The 25,349-nt window shown below is 42.7% G+C and overlaps 1 protein-coding gene and 1 pseudogene across 2 annotated transcripts in view; both read left to right on the top strand.

The window, feature by feature from the left end:
• LOC139181701 (piezo-type mechanosensitive ion channel component 2-like) overlaps nt 1-25,349 on the top strand; it is a 164,580-nt gene that overhangs the window by 88,640 nt on the left and 50,591 nt on the right. The window lies entirely within an intron of this gene.
• Nucleotides 9,874-11,653, top strand: LOC139181700 (pyruvate dehydrogenase E1 component subunit alpha, somatic form, mitochondrial-like; annotated as a pseudogene).

The following is a 25,349-nucleotide window of genomic DNA, read 5'->3' as shown; positions in this document are numbered from 1 at the left end:
GGCTATGGTTGGTTACAGGATTACCGGCAATGCCTTCCTCCTTAAGGACCGAGTCTCTCCTGGAGAGATCATAGATATGTGAACAGGGGTCACCATCTGCCAGGAGCTCAGAATATGGCCCCGCCACCAGGACAGTGGGACCTGGTTGGAATGAGGAGGAGACACTCTTTCTGTTCAGCTTCAGGTTATAAGTTCTTTAAAATTAATTTTTATTGGCATATAGTTGCTTTACAGTGTTGTGTTAGTTTCTATTGTACAGCAAAGTGAGTCAGCTGTATGTATGCATATTTCCCTTCTTTTTTGGATTCCCTTCCCATTTCAGGGACCTAAGAGCATTGAGTATAGTTCCCCTTGCTACAAGCAAGTTATAATTTTTGATGCAGCTGAATTTTGCACAAAGTGTCAATATAGATGTTGAGTGCAGAGATGTTACTGTGTCAAGAATTACATGAAGATGTAACAAGTAGATGAATTCCTTATAGGCTGTTTCACTCAGTTCTCTAGATTTTAGAACAGTTATATATTTTTAAGTGGTATTCAAGCAATTAAGTAATATGTACTGTTTCTCACAATAAGAAGATCCATACAATTCACAGAGCAGGAAAATGAACAAATTTAGTCCAAACACACAGACACAAAAAAACACAGATGCGGACAGATAATGTGGTAAAATAAACAATGACAAACATCAGAATTCCTCCAGTTCCAACTGTTTAGTTTAAAAATCCACTGACCTTTAGCAACAACAAGAGTGAGTGTCTGGATCTCAGGAGGGGTTCTGTGTGCTGTTCATTCTGAAATGGCATCTTTGTTCCTCTGTGGGTGGAGGGCATGCAGCCCAGTCATCCCTCTTCTAATCTCTGTGGGCCTCGCATTTCCTGCAGTTGGTTGGCTTGTTCTTTCTCCTCCTTCTTGGAGCCTTGGGATTGAATCTGGGAGGCATATGAGTTGTATCTAATCTCCAAGTGCCCACATGTGCCTGCACCTCACCATTCAGGGTCCCCCTGGCCAGTCACCCCAGAGGATTGGGGGTAGTGATCATAGAAATTTAACTGAAGATAAGCCATTCAGTGATTCAGTTTTCCCACCTGCCATGGACCATCCAAATACCAACATCAGACTCCTCCTTCCCCCTCTTCTCACATCTTCAGAAGACACCCCAGGTTCTGGGCTGTGTGATATGGTCCAGTCCATCCAGAGAAGGTTCTGTTTCCACCAGAGGGAGCCACTTTGTCCAAAACAGCAACAACTGGGGCATTTCAGGGCCTTTTAGGCAGTTCCCACTAACCCCACTTACTTGGCCACATTGATATCTTTTTTTCCTATAAAAAAATAATTTTAAGTAACTCTTTATTGTGAGTACTACTTGAATTTAATTTATGAAAAAACAAGCATTTTGGGGAAAGGAGACTGATGCAATCCAGTCAAATATCCTAGAAAGGAAAGTAGCACTAAGTGCAAGAACTTAATGATGAAACCAAAACACACTTTTCACCCCCACAGTGAAGTTCATTTGAGGGATAGAGCTCTGAGGGTAGGAAAAAACATTTCAGAAAGGGAAGTACCCTATCCTAAGTATAAAGTTAGGAAGTAACCTATAGGTTACATGGGTAACAGTAGATGATACATTTTCTATATGAATGATGCAGTCCTGAGCATCTCAGTGTTCGAAGTCAAGTCCTCTCAAGCTCTCACCCAGGAATGGCAGCAAAACTTCTAGGAAAGTAACTAACTTAATGACACCGCAGACATGAAACACAATTATCTCATCAACAGTGGTGATGATGGTTACCCTCTCACTGTTATTATCACTCAGGATGCCCAACATCTCTGAAGTCTTCACTGGAGATTTTCCAAGTTAGGACTCAGGACACAAAGAAATGTTAATAAGTCAACATCTCTAAATTCAAGGAGTTTCCCATGTAATCCTGAGATTATACTTGGAAATTAAGAGTCAGTGCTTAAGTGTAACATCATATCAATAATATGATGAATATTATGATGGATAAGTGCGAGATCATGTCAATAATATGATGAATATGATGAATAACAGCACAAGTAGCTTAAGTTTGTTAGTCGCTCAGTCATGTCCTGCTTTTTGGAACCCCAAGGACTATAGCCCACCAGATTCTGTCCATGGAATTCTACAGACAAGAATACTGCAGTGGGTAGCCATTCCCTTTTCCAGGGGATCTTCCTGACCCAGTGACTGAACCCAGGTATCCTGCATTGTAGGCAGATTCCTTACTGTCTGAGCCACCATGATATAAATGATATATACATGTATATTATATATTCTGTAACTAAAGAGGATGGGAGGGCAGTTCCTGAAAGCTCTGATTTTGCTTGAGTGTCATTGATTTGTAGTCTGTTTTTCAGACAGTGTTTGGCCAACAATCCTGTGTGTTTTTGCGATGTCTTCTGAAATGTGCAAGCAAGGCCATGCCATCTGGGTGGAATGAACATGTGACTCTCCAGGCAGCAGTTTATCTGAGGCTGTTGGATTTGTGAGGCTGTCTGTTAAAGAGTCCAAGTCTGTGTGTCTTGAGGGGGTGGTTGGGGGGTTAATGCAATTGTATTTCCCCCCAATTGTTTGTAATAAAACTTCAGGAAGAGATACCCTTGAGGGATCTTAACATATCAAGTACTTGAGCTGCTTTTTGCTAATTTTTGATCCTGAGGGTAGTGATGGAGTGGAGAAGAAAGTGTGTATGTGTGCATGTATGGGAGTGTGTTCGTGTGCATTTTCAATAGATCCAACGTCAGAAGGGAGTTATTTATGTCCAGGAGAGGAGAAGAAAGGACAGAATGAGTTAGGAGAACTCAGAATATTCACCTGAATGTTTGCAAGGAGAGAAATACTGTAACATAAAGCCAGATTGTGGGGCATCACAGAAACTTCCCCAAAGCAGCCTGGGTTTTCGAGAAGTCTGTTAAAATGATGTCTCTACCCTATCCTGGAACTTGGCACTGCTTTTTCCCCCTTCTGCCTATAGAAAGCTTCATTCGTGGGAAGAAGTCCAGTCAGTGCCTGGCTGTTACATTCTGCAGAGCGTGTGTTCCCACCACCTAATCCGTGCCCAGCAGCCCGGACCCTGTGCCTGTGTGCAGACTGTGCCTGGTGCTTTATGACTCTCAGTGTCCAAGGGTATTTCCTTCCCATCTCCCTTCTTTCTTAACTTCCCTCCTCCATTCTTTTCATCTTCACTGTGGAATCCTGCAGACAGTGTGAGTCTTGTGAGGACTAATTTTGTTAATTAGTTGTGCTATAGGCAGTGCCCCCCTGGGTCTGGTATTTTGTCTAAGGACTCACTTATCCACCCACTTCTGGTCAAGGCTGCAGGTCATGATCCTTACTGTCTTGTCTATTGTCTTCAAGCAATGGGGGGGAAAAAAAAGAAATGGAAAAAAAATGAAAAATTAATCATTGCCCTTTATAATTTCTTTTTTAATTTACTTTTTATTTTATATTGGAGCATAGTTGATTGACAGTGTCAGTGTTAGTTTCAGACGTACAGCAGATTGATTCAGTTATACATATACACTTATCCATTCTTTTGTCAGATTCTGTTCCCTGAATAGGTTATTACAGAATATTGAGCAGAGTCACCTGTGCTGTACAGGAGGTCCTTGTTCACTATCTATTTATATATAGTAGCCTGCATTTGTTAACCCCAGTCTCCCAATTTATCCCATCCCTGGCCTTTCGCTTTTGGTAACCATAAGTTTTTGAAGTTTATAATTTTTAAAAGCATCGTATGTGCTCTAATTAGTCTGTCTCAACTGTACCTAAGGGTTGCATGGAGCTCATTTCACTTTAATTCTTTTCTATTGCATTTTAAAAATGAAGAAATTGAAGCTGCATAATTCATTTAAAACACCACCAATAAGAAGTGGCAGAGCTAACAGAGGCACCCACATTTTGGGTTCTGATTCCGGGCTCTTCCTTAGCTATCATGTTGCTAGGTAACCACAGAGTGATGCCCCCTACCCCATAGGTACAGTCCAGTCCTCATGCAGGAGATTTTCATTCAGGGAACCACATCCCAGAGCTCATAGGTATTGAAAATGGTGGAGGAAAAGGCGAAATGGGATTGGGCCTAAACTTTTGGAATGGATGGAGAGTCTGAAATCAGGGCCCTGGCTTACACTTGCCAGGGGCATACTTAGCTTTTAATTTCCTATCATTAAATAAGTTTGAGTTAAAAATCAGGGAAAGAAAATACACCTTAGATATAATACTGCCAGCTCAGCAGTTTGAAGGCTTGTGGTTCTTCTCTGCAAGTATTTTACATTATCCAAATATAACATGAAGAATCCTATGTGAATAGGTGGTATGGTTTTTATGGCTATGCTGCTTTATAGTAAATCTGGAGAAGAAAGTTATACAGAAGCTAAGATGCCAAGGACCTCTTACCATATTTGAGCTGATAAAAACCAAGTGTGATGCTGTCTGTCGTATATGTATGTGTATATGTATCTGTCGTATGTGTGTGCGTACGATGTGTGATGTGTGTGTGAGATCTGTGTATGTGTGGTGTGTGTGTGTGTGTGTGATGTATGATGTGTATGTGTGCTTTAAGTCTGTATGTCTTTCTGATTGTCTATGTCTATAACTTATAGGAGAGGCTCCTCCATATACAGTAAATTCATTTGTAAGTGTGAAAAATGGAATACAGTTTTAGCACTTCACATTTAATTTTTGTTTAGACCTTTGTAGAATTGCTGAAAATACTATTTTCAGAAGAAATTATGTGTTCAGATCCTAATCTAGACACCCCCCAGCATAGTTCTTTGTACAGCATCACTCAGCACCAAACAGTATTTGCAGACACAGGCAAGCTATATATTTGTAAGCTCAAGTTTGAAAAATCTGATAAGTTGTAATATATCTTGTGATTAAATACTTTCAGTGATAAAGAGAACTTTCATAAATAATAATTTACTTTTTTAATGATTTTTGCATTTATTTCTACAGTGTAATTGTGAAAGGATATCCCACGTGGAACTCAAACCCCACTGAACTCCCATTCATCCATCAACCAATTACCTAAGACTGATGTTTAAATTTGCTCCAATTTTTTTAAAAAGATACCAACACTGCTTCTGAAGAAAACCATACAAATAAATATGAACTTGCTGGTGACTGCAGATGACTTTTAGGTGTAGTTCTCATGCAAAGCCTATATCATCTTGAAAATTAAATATATGCTTTCAAATTGTGGTGCTGGAGAAGACTCTTGAGAGTCCCTTGAACAGCAAGGAGATCAAACCAGTCAATCCTAAAGGAAATCAACTCTTAATATTCACTGAAAGGACTGACTATTCACTGAAGGACTGAAAAGGCCTTGATGCTGGGAAAGATTGAGGGCAGGAGGAGAAGGGGGTGACATGAGATGCTTGGATGGCATCACTGACTCAATGGACATGAATCTGAGCAAACTCTGCTGCTGCTGCTGCTGCTGCTGCTAAGTCGCTTCAGTCGTGTCCGACTCTGTGTGACCCCATAGACAGAGCCCACCAGGCTCCCCCATCCCTGGGATTCTCAAGGCAAGAACACTGGAGTGGGTTGCCATTTCCTTCTCCATGGGCAAACTCTGGGAAATGGTAAAGGACAGGGAAGCCTGGCGTGGTAGAGCCCATGGAGTTGCAAAAAATTGGACATGACTGAGCGACTGCACAACAAAATTCCCTTCTCTTTTTCAATTTGATTCCTTTTTTAAACCTCTTGAACCTCGTTACTGGAGCTCCCAGCAGGACCATGACTGCCTGGAAGCCCCCAGGGTCTGCATGGCTGGTGGGTTCCCTCTCACACTCAAATGGGAGCCCGGAGCTCAGGGTCACGGTTGCTCCTTCTGTTCCCTCCTCCCAAATGCTGTTCCCTTCATCTCTCCAAGTCTCACCCAAACTCCTGGGTCTGTTCAGATCCCCCTGACCCTGAGAATTCTGCACTGGCTTTAGTTGTTCGGAGTCATCAGTGTGAGGCTCCCGCTGCTCTGCACACAGCTCAGCAGTGGATGGCACTGCGATCTTTCCTGCATGTTGGTTGTATGTCACCGAATAGCCTTGGAGTACTGACAGGCAGAGTCAAGTCTAGTGACCATAAATCCTGGGCAGATCTTGGAAAGGGCTGCCATCAGCTTGAGGGCTTCCAGAGACACTTCTGACATTTCTTCCCAGGGCAGAGGTCTTTCCTGTTTCTCTTTCTTGAGGCTGGTTTGGCTCCACACTCATTTAATTGATGCTTCTCCCCCTATCCTGTCTGGGAGCTGATGATCCAGAGCTGAATGTGTGGTCTGTGTTCCAAGCCTCTTACAGTTAGTGGGGGAGATGGATACATCAACAGATAATACGTAATACACAATATAGTGGCAGGGCTTGGAAGAGGGTGTTGGGGTAACAAACAGAAATTGGCATCTGAGCCTCCAGGAATTCAGGAAAAGTGTGTTCCACATGGGGTAGGGGGCAGCCTGCAAGGCCCAGCGTGATCTGTCTGCATCCCTGGCCAGTCCACTCAAACCCGAAATATTTCCTCTGAAACAACAAATGCTGATCCTGCCTTATTAATCTCCTGTAAGATTTGTGAGGCTCAAAAATAATAAAAACCCCACAAATATTTAACAGATAGCTTACTACTTAAATGACACTCCTTCCAGAGTGTTATGTCTTTTAATAGCAACTGAAAATGACACAGATAGTTTGGTTGTCATCTCCATTGTGCTGATGGAGACTCTGGTCATAGAGAGCCTGAGTTCTCACCGCCCTTGTATAAAGGAGCTGAGAACCTGGCAACTGGTGTGGAGTGGCCCCCCACCCCGAGAAACCCCTCTTAGACCTACTTCCAGGAAAATAGAGTCTGTGTCTGCAGTGGGTGTGTTGCACATCCACCTGGAGGCAAAATTGCTGTCGGAGCATCTCGGCTAAGTGAGGATGTCCACTTCTGGTGGTGAAAGCTTATAATACCATCTGCTTTCTTACTTGTTTACCTGCTGGACTTCTTTGATTTTCTTTTGGGTTAGGTTTGTTTGGGTTTGTTTGCTTGTTTTTCAGTTTTAAAGATAACAAGAACTAATCTGAAGTGTAAGATGGAAGAACCCAGTTGCAGGATAGAACTTGCTTCTGAAATGATGAATTCCAAGTGTTCTTGAAGTTGCCTGCAAGCCCTCATGCTTCAAGAAAGGATTCGATTAGTGAGACCAATTAATTATCTAGAAAGAAAGGTCTCATTTTGTGAAACATCTACTGTCATTTTGTGTGTCCCTTTTGCTAACTTTTGTTTAGGGCTCGGCAGACAGCTAGAGACCTGTGATTTTAATGTTTTCAAAACACCACTCTGCAGTTATTGAGCAGTTCAGATACTGTTTGTCTGCCATAATCTTGCCCACAACCCTAAGAGCTGTGAGAGTTTATTTTTCAAGAAAAATCCAGCAATTCATTAGGGCCAGGCACAGACAGGAAAAAAGCGAGCCTGCAAATGTGTGAATCAAAAATACCTAATTTTGCATTTTTACTTGAACGAATGATGGGACATTATTGTATTCCCAGTGCCAGCTCAGTTTCAGCCAAGCAGGAATGTTCCTGCAGGAAACCTCAGGGGGCATACATTTATTTATTTATTTATTTTTTAGGGGGCATACATTTAAATCATCACATTCCCTGGAGCCTTAGTGTCTGTTAGTGATGCTGAGACACTGATGGGACCTGTCAGGCAGAGAAGAGTCAAGGATGACAAACTATGGGAATATAAATAAATAGAATATAACTGAATATAACTAAAAGTCACAGAATATAACTAAAATTTTGTATATGTTTTACAGAATATAACTAAAAGTCACATCTAATCTTTTAGCAAGTGGCCTCTTCCTGTGTCATCTTTTCTTGCCGAGGGAAGAATTGTTTTCTCTTTTGTTTGGTTTTAAATCAGTCCCCAAATCCTAAACTTTGAAAACCAGGAAACTGAAGTTTCTAACTTGTTTCATAGAGAAGCATTTTTTAAGAGAGAGAGCAATATTGGGTCAGATGGAGAATAGATCGACTTGGCCTCAAGAGAGTTCCTGCATTGGTGGCACCAGCACTTTTTGGGCTCGCATTATGCACATTAAGATGCCTCTTGCCTTCACGGATTCTCTCTCCAGTGATTGTAGTAAACAAAGAAGTAATTCCATTACAGACTGTGATTAGTGCTGTGGAGAAAGTCAACAAGATGCTGAGATGGAAAGTGTATCAGGCAGCTTTTGCTGCATAACAAACAATCATATCTCAGTGACAATCGGGAATCAGCATTTCTTGCCCACATCTGTGTCTCAGGCAGGAAAGTGAGGACATTTTGCCCAGCACGAGGCCTGGCCATATTAGGAAATATGCTCTTAGCTTCTGGGGATTAGATAGAGATTATAGAGTGTGGACATCTTTGGGGGCCATTATTATGTCACATACTTTTCAAATGGATAATTAACAAATAAAAGATTTGATCAGAACATTTTAGAATGTATGAATAACCTAATGTTTTAAAACAATGTATTGATAACCAATATAATGGAAGGACAAATATTATATTTGTTTATAAACTAACAAGTAGAAAACAATGGCTGTCTACTTTCTGGTTTAAAGATGTTTTCATGTGCGTGTGTGTGTGTGTGTGTGTGTGTGTTAGTCGCTCAGTTGTACCCCAGTCTTTGCAACCCTATCAACTGTAGCCCACCAGGCTCCTCTGTCCATAGTGTCATATGCTACTGCTACTGCTAAGTCGCTTCAGTCGTGTCCGACTTTGTGTGACCCCACAGACGGAAGCCCACCAGGCTCTGCCATCCCTGGGATTCTCCATGCAAGAACACTAGAGTGGGTTGCCATTTCCTTCTCCAATGCATGAAAGTGAAAGTGAAGTCGCTCAGTCGTGCCCGGCTCTTAGCGACCCCATGGACTACAGCCTACCAGGCTCCTCTATCCGTGGGATTTTCTAGGCTAGAGTACTGGAGTGGGGTGCCATAATGAAGAATATAAAAACATCAACCTAAAACACCAACTGGACTGTCATCCTGGAGTGTCTCATGAAAATCAAAAATGTATATTTAAACTGCTCACAGAAGTATTCACATCTGTCTAATTATTAAATAGAAATCAAGCTTAATTGAAAGTTGTTAGACTCTAGAGATGTGTAATAGGCTTTTCACGGTGTCTGGAGATGAGAGATGGGATCTGCCAGGACTGAGCTCTGTGCTGAGGAAGCAGACCACCCCTGGACACTTGTTCATGAACCTGTTGTACCTGAGAAAACCTGATCAGTAGACACTGTGAGTGGACATTTTGAGCTGATAGTTAGATGTCACCATGAAGCCCGTAATGAATTTGAAGAAGATGCTGAAAGGATGTTCTGAAATTCTAAGGAACAATCATTCAGATTTATACACTCTTGAAAATATTTTACCTTCAAGAATGGAGCGAAGCCCTCTAATGTCTCCCCTGGAACTTCTTTTTTTTTTTTCCTTTTGCGAAAGAACAAGAATAATGAAACCATTGGTAATGAACTTGTTATATTCATGTTTATATATATATATATTTTATGAACATTTATATATATATATATATATATATATATATATATATATATATATCTCTCTCGAGGATTGTGGATTTAACTTTTCTTGGAGATACAAGTCAAAGAGCACCTAACTGCAATTTGGGGAGGGGGCTGCTCCCTCGAAGGCCTTGGGATGGGGTCCCCTTCCTTATGCAGTTATAGCATCTGAATGACAGAAAATAAATGATAGAAAAGAAATAGGAACGCCCATTGCAAAGTGTTCAGTTTTACTTAAAGTAGAATCCTAATTCTAATATATGAGCATAAAGCACAATTACTAGCATATTTAAAATAAACATTATCCAAATATATGTGGTAATAAGGAATTCAGTAGCAATGGAAAAGAGATATTTAAATGTATATAAATATAAATACACTGCAAAATGAATAGAATTAGCATGCATTTATGCCTCCTTGCAGAGCCCTGCAATACATCTTTTCTGCTCCAAACTTCAGTGTTTTGGTTTGGTCTCACTGTGTGTTGGGCACACGGACTTGTGTCTGATAACAGTTTCATTTAATCCCTTAATAGCTTTATTCCCCCTGATCCCTATTTTACCCCTCCCTCTGCCCAGTGTTAACCACTAGTTTGATCTCTATCTGTGACTCTGCTACTTTATTTGTCATATTCACTAGTTTGTTGTATTTTCTCAGATCCCACATATAAGTGATACTATACAGTATTTGTCTTTCTCTGGTTTATCTGATAATCTTTAATTACTCGTGAAAAGCTGCACATTTGTTCAAGCCTTAAGCCTCTAGAAAAGGAGACTTGGACTCACCTGGGCCATAGTGTTCGGCTCGTTGGGGGTTTGCAGCTACAGCCACTGCCTGTGCTCCATGAGGAAGATGCTCACCGCTCTTCACATGTTGTTGGGTGTCGTCCAGAAGCCGGCAAGTAGAGTGCTGGTGGCATCCCGTCATTTTGCAAATGATGCTACTTTTGAAATTAAGAAATGTGATCTTCACTGGCTGGAAGAGGGCCCTCCTGTCACTATAGTGCTTACCAGGGAGGATGGACTCAAATACTACAGGATGTTGCAGGCTGTTCGCCAAATGGAGTTAAAAGCAGATCAGCTGTATAAACAGAACATTATTTGTGGTTTCTGTCACTTGTGTGATAGTCAGGAAGCTTGTTATATAGGCCTGGAGGCTGGCATCAACACCACAGACCATCTGATCACAGAGTACCAGGCTCATGGCTTTACCTTTACTCGTGGACTCTCTGTCCAGGAGATTCTCACAGAGCTTACAGGATGAAGAGGTGGTTGTGCTAAAGGAAAAGGAGGATTGATGCATATCATATGTATGCCAAGAATTTCTATGGAGGCAATGACATCATGGGAACTCAGGTGCCCCTGGGAGCTGGGATTGCTCTGGCCTGTAAGTATAATGGAAAAGATGAGGTCTGTTTGACTTTGTATGGCGATGGTGCTGCTAATCAGGGTCAGATCTTTGAAGCTTAAAATATGGAAGCTTTGTGGAAATTGCCTTATATTTTCATCTTTGAGAATAACCAGTATGGGATGGGAACATCTGTGGAGAGAGCAGCAGCCAGCACTGATTACTACAAGAGAGGTGATTTTATTCCTGGGCTGAGGGTAGATGGAATGGATATCCTGTGTGTTTAGAAGGCCACAAAATGTGCAGCTGCTATTGTAGATCTGAAAAAGGGCCTATACTGATGGAGCTGCAGACTTACTGCTACCACGAACACAGCATGAGTGATCCTGGAGTGAGTTACCATACCCGAGAAGAGATTCAGGAGGTTAGAAGTAAGAGTGACCCTATCATGCTCCTCAAGGATAGGATGGTGAATAGCAATCATGCCATTGTTGAAAAATTAAAGGACATTGATGTGGAAGTGAGAAAAGAAATTGAGCATGCTGCCCAGTTTCCTACTGCTGATGCTGAACCACCTTTGGAAGAACTCAGCTATCACATCTACTGCAATGATCGACCTTTTGAAGTCTAGGGTGCAAACCAGTGGATCGAGTTTAAGTCCATCGGTTAAGGCGAGATATGTACACCTTCAGCATATTTGGCAGCAACTGTAAGGAATGCTTTGTGTTCTCAATTTTGTCAAGGAAGAAAACTCATACAGAGAAGGTGTGTAGATTAAGATAGTGTTTGCATGTGGTTTGTACAATGTTGCACTAAAAGAGGTGATTGCACACCTAAGGTTATTTTAGTTATATAGGTCTAAAATAGGTAATAGTTTGCTTAACCCTCCAAATTATTTCTTTAAAATAGTTTTATTTGATTTAGTTGTATACTAGTTTTAACACATACTTTAGTTACTAAGGGCTTCCCTTATGGCTCAGCTGGTAAAGAATCCGCCTGCAATGTGGGAGACCTGGGTTTGATCCCTGGGTTGGGAAGATCCCCTGGAGAAGGTAAAGGCTTCCCCCTCCAGTATTCTTGCTAGGAGAATTCCAAGGACTATATAGTCCATGGGGTCACAAAGAGTTGGACATGACTGAGCGACTCTCACTTTAAGCCTCTAGAACACCTCGTCACCCTCTCTGATACTTAAATCAATCAGCTATCCCCTTACCCCCTGGGAAACAGGAAAGCTTCCAGTGAAGGGACCTTGTGTTGTTTACCTTTGTCACCACGTCAGCCAATATATTGCTGACATAAAGTGTGCAGCCATCAAGAGTTAGAATGCATGGGGAATGATTAAGGGCTGTGTGAATGATGGAACTCTGAGCCACAAAAGCAATGTGGAAACTCAACAGTCAGAGCTAGCTAGTGGTCCAGAGGTTTCAGTTACCAAAGGTCAAAAGCCAGTGTACCAGAGAGAGATGGAGGTATGCAAAGACAGATGTGCATGGGCAGGCAGTTCCAGGACTGGAGTGGTCATCATCGGGCATGAAACATGCAGGCAGCCAGGAAGGGGGCCATCGCAAGAGTTAAGTAGTCACTGGTGGAATGACCTCCTGAAGAGGTAGGCCTGTGTTTGTTTTCTTTTTATTACTTTTTGGCCATACTTTGAGGCATCTGGGATCTTAGTTCCCTGATCAGGGATTGAACCTGTGACTCTGCAATGCAAGCTCGGAGTCTTAACCACTGAACCACCAAGGAAGTCCCAGGCCTATGTTTGAGAATTGCTGTGACATCTCTCAGTTGGCTAGATGCCAGTGCCCTAGTGTGGCTGCCCATCCCAGTGCAGGGACAGCAACTCAGTGACCAGCACAGGTCATCCCCATGGCTAAACACATTGCAGCCTCAGAAGGCAAAGCGAGTTTGGTCATTTTGTAGCTGGTTTGAAAAAGGAGTCCTTTTCTGAAGGGAGCATTTCTAGATTCAGGGAGTATGATGCCTACTCGGTGGTGGCTGGGAAAGCTGTGGGTAACAGGAGACCTGGGTTTACATGTTCTTCTGTATATGCAGGTATTGGCCACTTGTCAAATACATTCCACACCTGCCAGGTGAGGAGGAAGCTGTGCCTCTGAATGCAGTCAGGGACTGGGGAACTCTGCTGGGGAGGAGGGCTGGGGTAGGTTATATTCACTCCTGTATTTGCTATTTCTGCATAATTTGGGGTCCTATAGATCTGAGTTGCCTTTTATGTGATTTTCCTTCCCTAAATAACTTCTTTCTGCACTCCTTACACAGAAAATCTGTTGATTGCAAATCCTCTCACTTTTTGCCTTAAAATGGCTTTTATGCTTGCCTTCATTTTTGAAGGACAGCTTCACTAGGTACAGAATTTTTGGTTGAAGAACTTTTCTGTTTCAGCACCATGAATATGTCATTCCAGCTTCTTCTGGTTCCATAGTTTTTAGATGATGTCAGTCATGTATCTTGTCATTATCCACTTTTACATAATATGTTATTTATTTCTGGCTCTTTTAAGCTTTTTCTCTTCTCTTAGACTTTCAGTAGTCTGGCTGTGATGTATCCCAGGGTGACTTTCCTTTGTTTTATTGCCCTTGGGGTTCTTTGAGATTCTTAGATTTCTCTAAAGGTGAGAACTGGCTGAAAAGGACATGAAGAACATTTTGGGTCTTGTTGCAATGGTTTCACCTATGCAAACATTTGCCAAAACTCATTGCACTTTACTTTTAGCATCTATGCATCTCACTGTATGCAGCCTAGACAAGTGACTTAAAGCTTTAATGCAAAAAACGTGTAACCTATGGAAGCTAGATGTGTTGATTTTCCTTAATAAATGGGTCTATTAGAACTAAGTCTGGGGATTCAATTTGCCATTTCATTTCTGAGGACATTTTTAAAATCTGTGGGCATATTTTATCTTCTAAATGATATAAGTCCTGGTTAAAATGAAAAAAAAAAATAGGTAATGTAGTAAAAAAGAAAGATACTTTAAAATCACTTTCTAAACCATTAGGGGAGGATCTTCATACTAAGAAGATGTGCTCAATAGAAAAGTAATCTATGAAACTGAAAGGGACACATCTTGAGATCTGTGTGTATGTGAAATAGAGAGAAAGGAAGTTAAGGAGGAAGGAAGGAAGGAAAAGATGAATGACTTTGAAAGTGATGGGATGGAGGATTTGTTAATTTGGCTTCTCTATTTCACGGCAGATGTTGGGGTGTGGATGCAGGCCAGTAGGCTAACACTAGGTAATTTTTTGAGCTCAAGGAGTTGAACTCTGCAGAGACACTTCATTGTCATGCGCTAATGTTCTCCTCCCCTCAGTCCTTCACCCTGTGTCAACCACTGTAAATTAACATAGGACTTCTTGAGTTCACCTGTGACATTCCTTCATCTTTGCATTCATTCAGCCAATACTTGTTCTGTGCTAACTACCTGCTAAGCATTCTTTTATGCATCAGAAATGTAGTGATCACAAGCAGGGCAAACAGGATCCTTATACTCGTGTGCTTGTATTTGTGAGAGAGAGAATCAGGTGATAAGAGAAATAAATAAGGTGATTGCAAGTACCAGGGTGCACACAGCAGGGTCTTGTGATAAGGAACACCTGAGGTGACTGTGTCTGTTACAACTTAAATGACCAATGAAGGTCTAAACATCACATCTCGGGCCTGAGCCAAAGGGACAGACAGGCATGTACCATCTACAGAGAGAAATTTCATTGTCTTCTTGCTAGTTTCCTAGGTAGGTGAAAAAATACCATGGGAGTCATTGGATGAAAAATTAACAAAAAGGCTGGTTTTCCACAGTGTGCTGGGCTCTTTCTGGGGAGAGAAGTTGAGGACAGTCTGTGTCTCTGCCTGTTAGCCCCCTGTGTGGATGACTTAGTGTCTAGGACTCAAGAGTACAGAGAACAAAGAGAATCAGGGCTAGCCGATGGCTGCCCACAGCCCTGCAGCCAGAGAGGTAAGCATGGGGCTGGGGAGATAAACACACCAGGTCACGAGGCAGTTAGTCATGGTCACCTGTGCATGTTCCCCAAGGGAACAAGATGGTAACAATACAAACTGTCTCTCCTGCTGGGCCAGCGGGACAGGAAGACTCCAAGCCAGCAAAGCTGGACATCTCATGCCCGCCAAGAGCAGATGTGAACACAGCTCGATGAAACATGCGGATGGTCTTTAGTCTGTACATGGACCACTCCCCGGAGTGTGTAGACACCCCAGACTGAGGCTCTGAGTCTACACTAGTGTGAAGCTGGAGGCAGTGACTGTTCATGGCTGATGCTCAATCAGTTTGGAGCCAAATTGGGCTTCCTTGAAAGAGAGGTGAAAGGAAAGGACAGGGCAGAGTCCCGTGGGCTAGAAGGTAGGCCTTGTTTCCAAGTCACATGTATTGTTTTCCTAGAGGGACTGTGGGAGGGCTCTGTGCAGGAAGCTAACAGGTGGAAGAATGAGTGATTGTGGGAGAACTTGGTGCAGGAGGTCCCAGAGGCTAACAACCAAAAGAATGCCCCCTGAGATCAGCCGGCCTCCAGGGGAATGGACTCCATCACCTGGTGGTTTCCTCACTCATTACCATTTGCAAGTCCCTTGGTGTACCAGAGGTCAAATTGCCAACACCTGCTGGATCATCAAAAAAGCAAGAGAGTTCCAGAAAAACATCTATTTCTGCTTTATTCTTCATACTGGAGAGAGACCTTATAAATGTACTGCTGCTGCTACTGCTAAGTTGCTTCAGTCGTGTCCGACTCTGTGCGACCCCATAGACAGCAGCCCACCAGGCTCCACCGTCCCTGGGATTCTCCAGGCAAGAACACTGGAGTGGGTTGCCATTTCCTTCTGCAATGCATGAAAGTGAAAAGTGAAAGGGAAGTCGCTCAGTCATGTCCAACTCTTTGAGACGCCATGGACTGCAGCCAACCAGGCTCCTCCGTCCATGGGATTTTCCAGGCAAGAGTGCTGGAGTGGGGTGCCATTGCCTTCTCCATTACATTTATAAATGTACAAAATGTAGCAAAGCCTTTATCTGTTACTCACAACTAACCTATCACTAGCGAATTCATACTAGAGAGAAACCTTATTAATGTAAAGAATGTAACAAAGCATTTCATCGTCTCTCACATTGTACTGGACATCAGCAAATTCATACTGGAGAGAAGCCTTATAAATGTAAAGATTTTAACAAAGCCTTTATTCAGTGCTCAGATCTTACTCAACATCACTGAATTCATATGGGGCAGAGATGTTATAAATGTACAGAATGTGGCAAGGCCTTCACTGAGGGTTCCAGTCTTACTAAACAACAGTGAATCCATACTGGGGAGAGACTGTATAAATGTACAGAATTTGGCAAAACCTTTAATCGGAACTCAATTCTTACTACACATTTGTGAGTTCATCCTGGAGAGAAGCCTTATAAATGTGCAGAATGCGGCAAAGCCTTTAGTCATAGTGGTTGGCTCACTAAACATCTGAGAATACACACTGGAGAGAAACCCTAGTAATGGAACAAGTGATAGAAGAGGTTTGCCCTAAACATGCATCAGAAAACACAAGAGTTTATACAAGAAACATATAGAAATGATGTAACAAATATGTAGAAAGGTATTTAATCAAAAGTTAAATCGATGTAAATATCAGAGATTGCATACTAGAAGGCATTTCATCAAACTTGTTTTGAGAAGTTTCTCTAAAGGAGAATGACTGTAGGGAGTACTCCATAGTTAAAACACATAGAAAATGGATATATTAGCATGAATCATGAGATGAGGGTTGATGGTTAGAAAGTTACAATTCTTAGCAATGTATGTATGCTTGTTAATAATGACATGATTTGAGATTATTTGAAGTAAATGTAATTCGGCACTCAAATAATCCATACTGTGCTTTCTTTCTAGTGTGTTTGCAAACATGGGTTTTTTATGGTTTATTAAAGATTAGCCTTTTTATATTGTGTTGCAACCATTTCTATCTATTCTCCATTAGAAGATGAAGGATACTGTAGTGTAAAATGTACAATGAACATCTAAGTGGAGATGTTTGGCATTGCTGTGAAATATCCTGGAGGTTGCCATGATGTAAGTGATCATTTAATCTTTCCATGTATTAAAGTAAGACAGAAGTTGGTTGTAAGGTTTCAGTCGAAATATCCTTGATTTGTAAGAAGAACACAATGACAGTTCACTGCAATATTTATGTATCTTTGTAATATCAGCACAAGTCATGATTATTACTTGACAATGTTGAAATAAAGACAGTGGTAACCTAGAAATGTTGGAGAAGGCAATGGCACCCCACTCCAGTACTCTGGCCTGGAAAATCCCATGGATGGAGGAGCCTGGTAGACTGCAGTCCATGGGGTCGCTAAGAGTCGGATACAACTGAGAGACTTCACTTTCATTTTCTGCTTTATTGATTCTGTGGATCACAATAAACTGTGAAAATTCTGAAAGAGATGGGAATACCAGACCACCTGACCTGCCTCTTGAGAAATCTGTATGCAGGTCAGGAAGCAACAGTTAGAACTGGACATGGAACAACAGACTGGTTCCAGATAGGAAAAGGAGTATGTCAAGGCTGTATATTGTCACCCTGCTTATTTAACTTATATGCAGAGTACATCATGAGAAACGCTGTGCTGGAAGAAGCACAAGCTGGAATCAAGATTGCCGGGAGAAATATCAATAACCTCAGATATGCAGATGACACCACCCTTATGGCAGAAAGTGAAGAGGAACTCAAAAGTCTCTTGACGAAAGTGAAAGAGGAGAGTGAAAAAGTTGGCTTAAAGCTCAACATTCAGAAAACGAAGATCGTGGCATCTGGTCCCATCACTTCATGGGAAATAGATGGGGAAACAGTGGAAATACTGTCAGACTTTATTTTGGGGGGCTCCAAAATCACTGCAGATGGTGACTGCAGCCATGAAATTAAAAGACACTTACTCCTTGGAAGAAAAGTTATGACCAACCTAGATAGCATATTAAAAAGCAGAGACACTACTTTGCCAACAGAGGTCAGTCTAGTCAAGGCTATGGTTTTTCCAGTGGTCACGTATGGATGTGGGAGTTGGACTGTGAAGAAAGCTGAGCGCCGATGAATTGATGCTTTTGAACTGTGGTGTTGGAGAAGACTCTTGAGAGTCTCTTGGACTGCAAGGAGATCCAACCAGTCCGTTCTGAAGGACATCAGCCCTGGGATTTCTTTGGAAGAGATGATGCTAAAGCTGAAACTCCAGTACTTTGGCCACCTCATGTGAAGAGTTGACTGATTGGAAAAGACTCTGACGCTGGGAGGGATTGGGGGCAGGAGGAGAAGGGGACGACAGAGGATGAGATGGCTGGATGGCATCACTGACTCGATGGACGTGAGTCTGGGTGAACTCCGGGGGTTGGTGATGGACAGGGAGGCCTGGCGTGTTGTGATTCATGGGGTCTCAAAGAGTCAGACACAAGTGAGTGACTGAACTGAACTAAACTTTCATCATAATAGCATTTTTGCATTCAAAAGACTTCTGACTAAAATGTTTAGCTTAAAAAGTAAATGTAAATCCTGCGCCTTGAGGAGGTAAGGCCATGGTGTCCAGTGATTGGAATGTCACTGGCCCTCCAGCTTTTCCACATGAAGTTAAGAGTTGAATTCTGGAGAGTACAGCTTACAATGTGCTACTCTTTCATTATATTTAACAGGGGAGTATTACTCATTTTTCAAAATGTGTCTTTATGTGTATCAGTCAAGCTGATGGAGTGTTTAGAGCATATGAATGGAATAATAAAATACCTTAAAATGCATTATTTCTCCAGTAGTGAGTAAGAACAGATACCTCATCACCAGGCTGACTGTGATGGCATTTCTGGTACCATTTGTGATTGACTCAAAAGTCTGTTTATTTCTCTACATACTCGTCCATGCCATCAACACTATCACTGTTGATCTCTCAGTGAGTTCTCGTGCTTGGTCCTTGAGGTTACTGTATGAAGATGGTTTGGGGCAGGCAGTTCTGGTGGACCAGATTTCAGGCTGAAATATCACAAGCAGCTTCATGTGTGTGAGACCTTCCCCAAAGCATCTTTCTCTTGATTCTTCTTTTGTGTATCAACAAATGTCAACGATAAACAAAGAAGCTGTTGTTGTTGTTTTAGTCGCTAAGTTGTGTCTGACTCTTTGCGACCCCATGGACCATAGCCTGACAGACTCCTCTGTCCATGGGATTTCCCAGGCAAGAATGCTGGAGTGGGTAGCCATTCCCTTCTCCAGGGGATCTTCCTTACCCAGGGATCAAAACCATGTCTCTTGCATTGGCAGGAGGGTACCACTGGGCCACCAGGAAAGCCCGCTTGTTTATTCACTCTGTCCCTAAACCAGGGTTTATTGTAGACTTACAGAAGTGTTTCAAGACCCAAAGTTCTTGTCAAAGGAGAGAGGACAGCAAGTTGAACATCAGGTATTTGTCTCCTGGCTTTAGGAAAACATTACCATACTTGCTTTGTGCATTTTTTTTTGGCGGGGGGTGGGGGTGGGATGGGACTGAAATATTGTAAAGAGAACCTCAGATATTGTGTCATCCTCCCTAAGTCAGTGTACATCTGTGAATAATTGGATGTTCTCTTGCAGAATCATGATGCTACACTGGTACTTAATACAAGTACCAGCCAGTCCCTAGCACCATCTAATACCAGTCAGTGCTTACACTTCCTGATCTCAGCATGCTTCTAAAGTCCACACTTACTATAAAAATTTTTTTCAGCTTTAAATTTTTTTTTAAATTTTTACTGAGTTATAATTACATACAATATTATATTACTTTCAGGTATACAGCATATTGATTTGATATTTTTATACGTCACGAAATGGTCACCACTGTAGGACCAGTTACCACTGTCACCACCGATTCTTTTCCTTTGCCACATCTCGACCTCTGTATTGAGATTGTGTCCCCCGATTCTTTCCCAGCTTCGCTGGGTTTCTCTTCCTGTCACTAGCTTCTGAGGAAACCAGTTCCTCTGTCTTGCAGCACCAGTTAATTGTCTGGAGTGTCTGTCTGTGGCTTCGTTTACCTTGTCAGTCTACCCTCTGATTCACATAAACTCAAATTGCTCCTCTTTGGCAGCTGGGGACAGTTTCATGGTGACTTCTTGTCCATTGTTGATGGCTGCCTCGTCTTTTCTCTTTTCTGTCCTTCTAGCACAGCGGGAGGTACCAAGCCCATTTAGAATTCTGGACCTGGCATCCACCATCTGTCCTGAGGGTGGACATTTAGGCATTTTCCAGCCTTTGGCTCTTGTAATGAAAAACTTGTGCACGCCTGTATTTTTTGCCAGGTATTCTAGGGGTAGATTACTGAGTACAATCAAAGAGTAAATTCTTGTGGAATTTTGATGAACATTGCCAAGTTTCTCTCCCTAAAATTTTGGCAGCAGTTTCAGCAGTTATTTCCCCAGAGCCTCACCAACAGAACGTGTTGTCACACTCGAGGATTTTTTTTGCCAGCCTGACGAGTGAGAAATGGTAACTCAGTGTCCTTCTAATTCTCATTAATCCTGAGTCATTTTTTTGTAGAGCAGAGCTCAGGCCGAGGTTCTTTGCCATCTCCTGAGTGGAACTCTAAGAGTAAGAGGTTCTTCTAAGATGGTTAAAGATTCATTGATGCAGGATTCGGCAATTGAAACATTTTTTTTTTCTAGTTTGTATGACCTTAACCTTTTGCCTATTTGAATATTGATATAATGAAAACAACTGCCGTGGACCAAGTACTGTGTCACATCATTTCCAGTCTGTGCAGTAGCCCCACAGATCAGGGATTGGCAAACTTTTTTCTAAAGAGGGAGAGGCCATATTTCAGGTTCCATAGGCCATACAGTTTCTGTGGTAGCAGAAGGTGATGAACATGCTATGTTCCAATAAAACTTTATTTAAAAAAAAAGGAAGCTAGTAGGACTGGCTGCTGGCCATCCTTTGTGACTCCATCTCACAGGTAAAGAAAGCTGAAGAAAACCAAGCAGCTACCCGGAGACCTGTAGCCACACACATTGACCCACGTTCAAGAGAAGGTCTGCCTGGCTTTCTACATCCAGCCACACTGAATACTTGAATTATAGTGGTTTTTTTTTGGTTTTGTGTTGTTTATTTTCCTATCCCTGTAGCTCTGGGAACATTGTCTTTAGTCTCAACTCTTATCAGCTGTTCTCATTTTATGAATATTTTGAAGAAAGTCAGGGAGTAAAATTTGCATGTCATAATACCTCTGTGGGTATGCTTCTGAATAGATCTGTACATTAAAATATTATTAAATAATATATCAAGTGAAAGGCTGTATATTTGAACTGTAGTCTGGTGAACATCCCCAGTTTTAGACATTATCTTAAAGCATCACCCTATGTTTTCACGTGTTGTCACATGTTTTCTCATGTAAGGGAAGGAGTTGTCTCTGCCTTGCATCAAGTGTCTTGAAATCTATAGAATAGATATTGATAGATGGAGTTATTGTGCATTGACAGTTGCAAAGACCGTGTCATGCAGTGCTATTAAACATGGCCTTGTTTGATTTCTTCTCAAGTTCAACTCCGTCTTTCTCTTCAAGGGAACTCCAGTTATATCCTAAATGAAGCTTTCTGGTCCTTTAGAGCTATTGTAATTGATATTGATCCTTTTAGCACTATGTCCTTTGAAGATTTCCTGTCAGTCTGTTTGCTAATAGAGTATTTTAAAGTGGTCACATCTAAAAAAGAAAAAAAAAAAAAAAGTGACTGAGTTAGCCAAACATCAAAGCTTTCTCCAAGAAAAAGAAAGCAGAGTTGTCCTCTGCTATACATTCTGTGATGGGGAGCAAGGAGGGGACCTAGGAAGTAAGCCTGTCCTTACAGTAATCTTGCCATGAGATGTGTCCTGGTGAGCAAACTGAAAGATCAGATAGAGGGAGACACATGAGGACCTGATTCTGTGGCAGCAGTGTCTGGGAGCTTAACAGATGTCTGTAAACTGTGTTTCATTGGTTTCCCCCTTTCCTGCCTGTGGTCCCTTCAGGACATGGCAGCTGCTGGTACCCAACAACCCCGTCTCCTCCCAAACCTCACCAGCCCCACAGCCACCACCCTCAGGCTTCCTCTGTCTTCCAGCACCTCCTATCATGAAGCCACCAAGTGTGTTCATGATCTTGTGTGGACTTACTGTGGTCATTCTAGACCCTTGCTGCTGAGAGTAGTATGTACATCTTGTCGTTTTACACCTGCTAGTGCCAGCCCAAGGGTTGTCCAGTGATAGGCATTTAATAAATGTTTCATAAGCAAGCATTTTATGAGGGCACTAATCCCATTCACTGGGTCTCCACACTGGTGAGCTGATCACTTCTCAAAGACCCTCATATTTTAATACTGTCTCATTGAGGGGTTAGAATTTCAGTAGGTGAATTTTGAGGGAATGAAAACATCCAGTCCATAACACGTGTCAGTAACTCCCATACAATCGAAAGAAAAGTTAAATCTTATGTCTGAGACTTTTATATACTGTGATATCATAGAATCTGTTTCATTAGACTTTACTCATGTAGCTGATCAATTTTGCTGTTTTCTTTGATGGGCCAAAATACCTTGGTTATACTCAAAATTCAATGTAAAAGCTATGATTAATATGCATACACATCTGTGTGTGTATAATAAAAGTAGGTGATTTCCATTTCTTAGGCTGTTGAGAGCTTTATGTAAGACTTTGACTTCCAACATGGAAAGGAACTTTTTTTTTTTTTTTATTCTAGCACAATGACATCATTTAATAAGTATTTGGTGAACAGATCTATTTTTCTTCTAGGAAAAAAATGTAATCCTTCATCCTTTTTCCCTCAAAATATGTCTGGAAGGAAAGATTTTCTAATTTGTAATCTCCAACTTCACTAAGTCAGGTCCCTAGGACTAATATAAACAGGCTCTGAATGAATGAGTGATAAAGATCACGTCCTATGGAGAATGGTGCGTTCATGAACTAAAATCCCAAATTCCCAGGTGGTAAGCTTGGCACCTTGTTCTGTACAAAATGTGAGGTACCAAGCCAGAACATTTTATATTTCATTAATGACGTGAGCAAGTGAACTGTGTAATAGATCTCTGAAAGCTTTTTTGAACCTTGGTTCAGACAGCACCATGAATAATGGGAAGTTCACGCTGTTTGATATGGAGGTAAAATCTAGATGTTGAGTCTGTGGAATGGAATGTTTTGGGGAATCGTGCTAGCAGACACTCCCAAACCTCGGTTCAGATTTCTCATTTTCTCTGCATCATGAGAGCCTGAAATTAGTTTTTTTATAGCTGTAACTGCAGTGAAATGTCTTTCCCGCAGCCCAGCCAGTTAAACACCTCAGCTCACGACTGAGCATCATTGCTTGGATGAAGCAACAGTTTGTATGAGGCAGATTTCAGAGGAGCTGTGTGGGTTTTTCATCAGAATCCTCAGAAACCTATCACCCACGATGAACAAAGTGGAAACAGTTCTTCCTGGCTCTTCTTTTTCCCAACCTCTCTCTACATGCTCACAGCCACACAGACTTCTAAATGTACATGAAATCTTGGAAATAGCAAACATGACAGTGTCACACACCTTCTAGAGTCTAGTGGTTTCATTCACACAGTGATGTGTAAATGCGGATTCAGAGGACTAAGTGACTTCTTCATGCAGGACCAGGTGGTATCGAGTCTTCCTGCTTGTGAAGCCTGTGCCTCCTCTTATCTAAGCTCTGCAGATGTCTGTGCCCTCCTCTTCTCTAAGCTCTGTGGAACTCTGAAGATCTTATAACACAACAGGAGCAATCATGTTGCCTCAGTTGATCATGTCCCTCAGTGCCAAGGGGGCTTGGGAAGCTGTGGTCAGGCAGGACCCCACTTGTCCCAGGCTCCTCCTTGTCCCAGAGGAGCATAAGTAATCCCTTATCCCGCCCTCCCTGGACCATCCTGTACCCACTGCCTCACCCAGGACAGACTCCCTCCTGCCTCTTGGAGGCTCTGATGTCCAAGTCCCCCTTTCACACCCTCCCTGTGGTCACTATTGAGGTTGATGCCCATCTCACTCTCCCTGGATATGGAGAAGTGGCCTGGGGGCCTGTCATCCACAGAGCAAGTGAAAACAATGATCAGTGAGCAAGCCAGCAGCGCAGGGATCATAATGACCAGGTGGGAACAGACGGAGCAGCCTGGGGGCCCTCATATGGCCGTCCTGACCCGCCTGCCCCACATAGAGGGAAGGCTGTCTCACCTGGTCCTTGGGGGAAGTGGGTAGGTTTGAAATGTCCACTCTCTGCTCTGACTGGCGAAATACAGTGACTGAGGAATCCAGGCATGTCACTGCTTCCATCCTGAGAGTGTGTTTCTGTGGACACGCTGGCGTCTTCTGTTGGGACGCTGATGGACGTGCGCTGTGGTGTGTGGGCAGCAGAGCCTGGTCCTCAGGCATCTGAGTACAGCACTGGTTTTGCCCTGAGAGTGGTTGACTCCAGCACATTCCAGAAAGAGGAGCGTAAGATCTGAAGGAAGATGGCAGAGATGCTGTTCTGGTCGTCTCTTGACTGGCAATAGGGTCCCTGGGCTGAGGGGCTTACTGGTCAGTGTCTGTCCCCTCACTGCCCCTGTGCACCCCCAGAAGGCTGTGTGTCCTTATCCACACATTGACTAAGTGACTTTTAGGGGAAAAATAAAACTAAAGCAGACAAACAGAAACAAAGCCCACTCCCTCTGTTGCCAGGCATGGGGTCTGAGGGAGTGCTGCCCCCACCATGGGGTCCCAGGAGTGTTTCCTACTCTGACCACCTGAGTCAGGCCCCACATCCCCAGTCCCACTCAGGCCAGAGGCTGCCCATTGTGTGACCACAGCACCACCCAGCCTGGTTCCATGGGGGCTCCATAGTAGCATAGAGCTTCCCCACCAGGTCCAGGTGCTCTATGCCAGACAAGCCGGGGCAGCCCCAGGTTTCTGGACACACATTCTCTCTGGACAAACAATAGCTGGCTGAGGCCCGGGTAGGGGAGGAGGAACCAGGTGGATGCTCAGGCCAGATTCAGCTCTCCCTTAGGCAATTTCCTATCCATAAGGAGGGGCCCAGATTGTGGAATCCACACACGTGGGACAGTAACATGCTGTGTGCCAGAGGAAGCTCCAGGGCCGGCATGGCCCAGCGCATAGCAGGCATTTCGCTGAAGGGCTCGTTCAGCTGCCTCAGGAGGATAAGTTCATTCCAGCCTAAACATGAGCCCTTATGGAAACTTTCAATGCCACAAAATTTACTATAAAAAATGATGATTTCTTGAGTAAGTCAGGAAAGGAGCATTTATACATGCAGACCTGGTGGTGGGGCATGGAGAGAGTGGAAAAGAGGGTAAGAAATGCCCCATCCTGAACTGCTAACCCGCTCTCAGTGGACACCCCAACACTCAAGATCAACAGGGAC

Source organism: Bos indicus, chromosome X (genome assembly GCF_029378745.1).
Source record: "Bos indicus isolate NIAB-ARS_2022 breed Sahiwal x Tharparkar chromosome X, NIAB-ARS_B.indTharparkar_mat_pri_1.0, whole genome shotgun sequence".
Taxonomy (NCBI): Eukaryota; Metazoa; Chordata; class Mammalia; order Artiodactyla; family Bovidae; genus Bos; species Bos indicus.
This window is presented reverse-complemented; position numbering and strand designations above follow the sequence as displayed.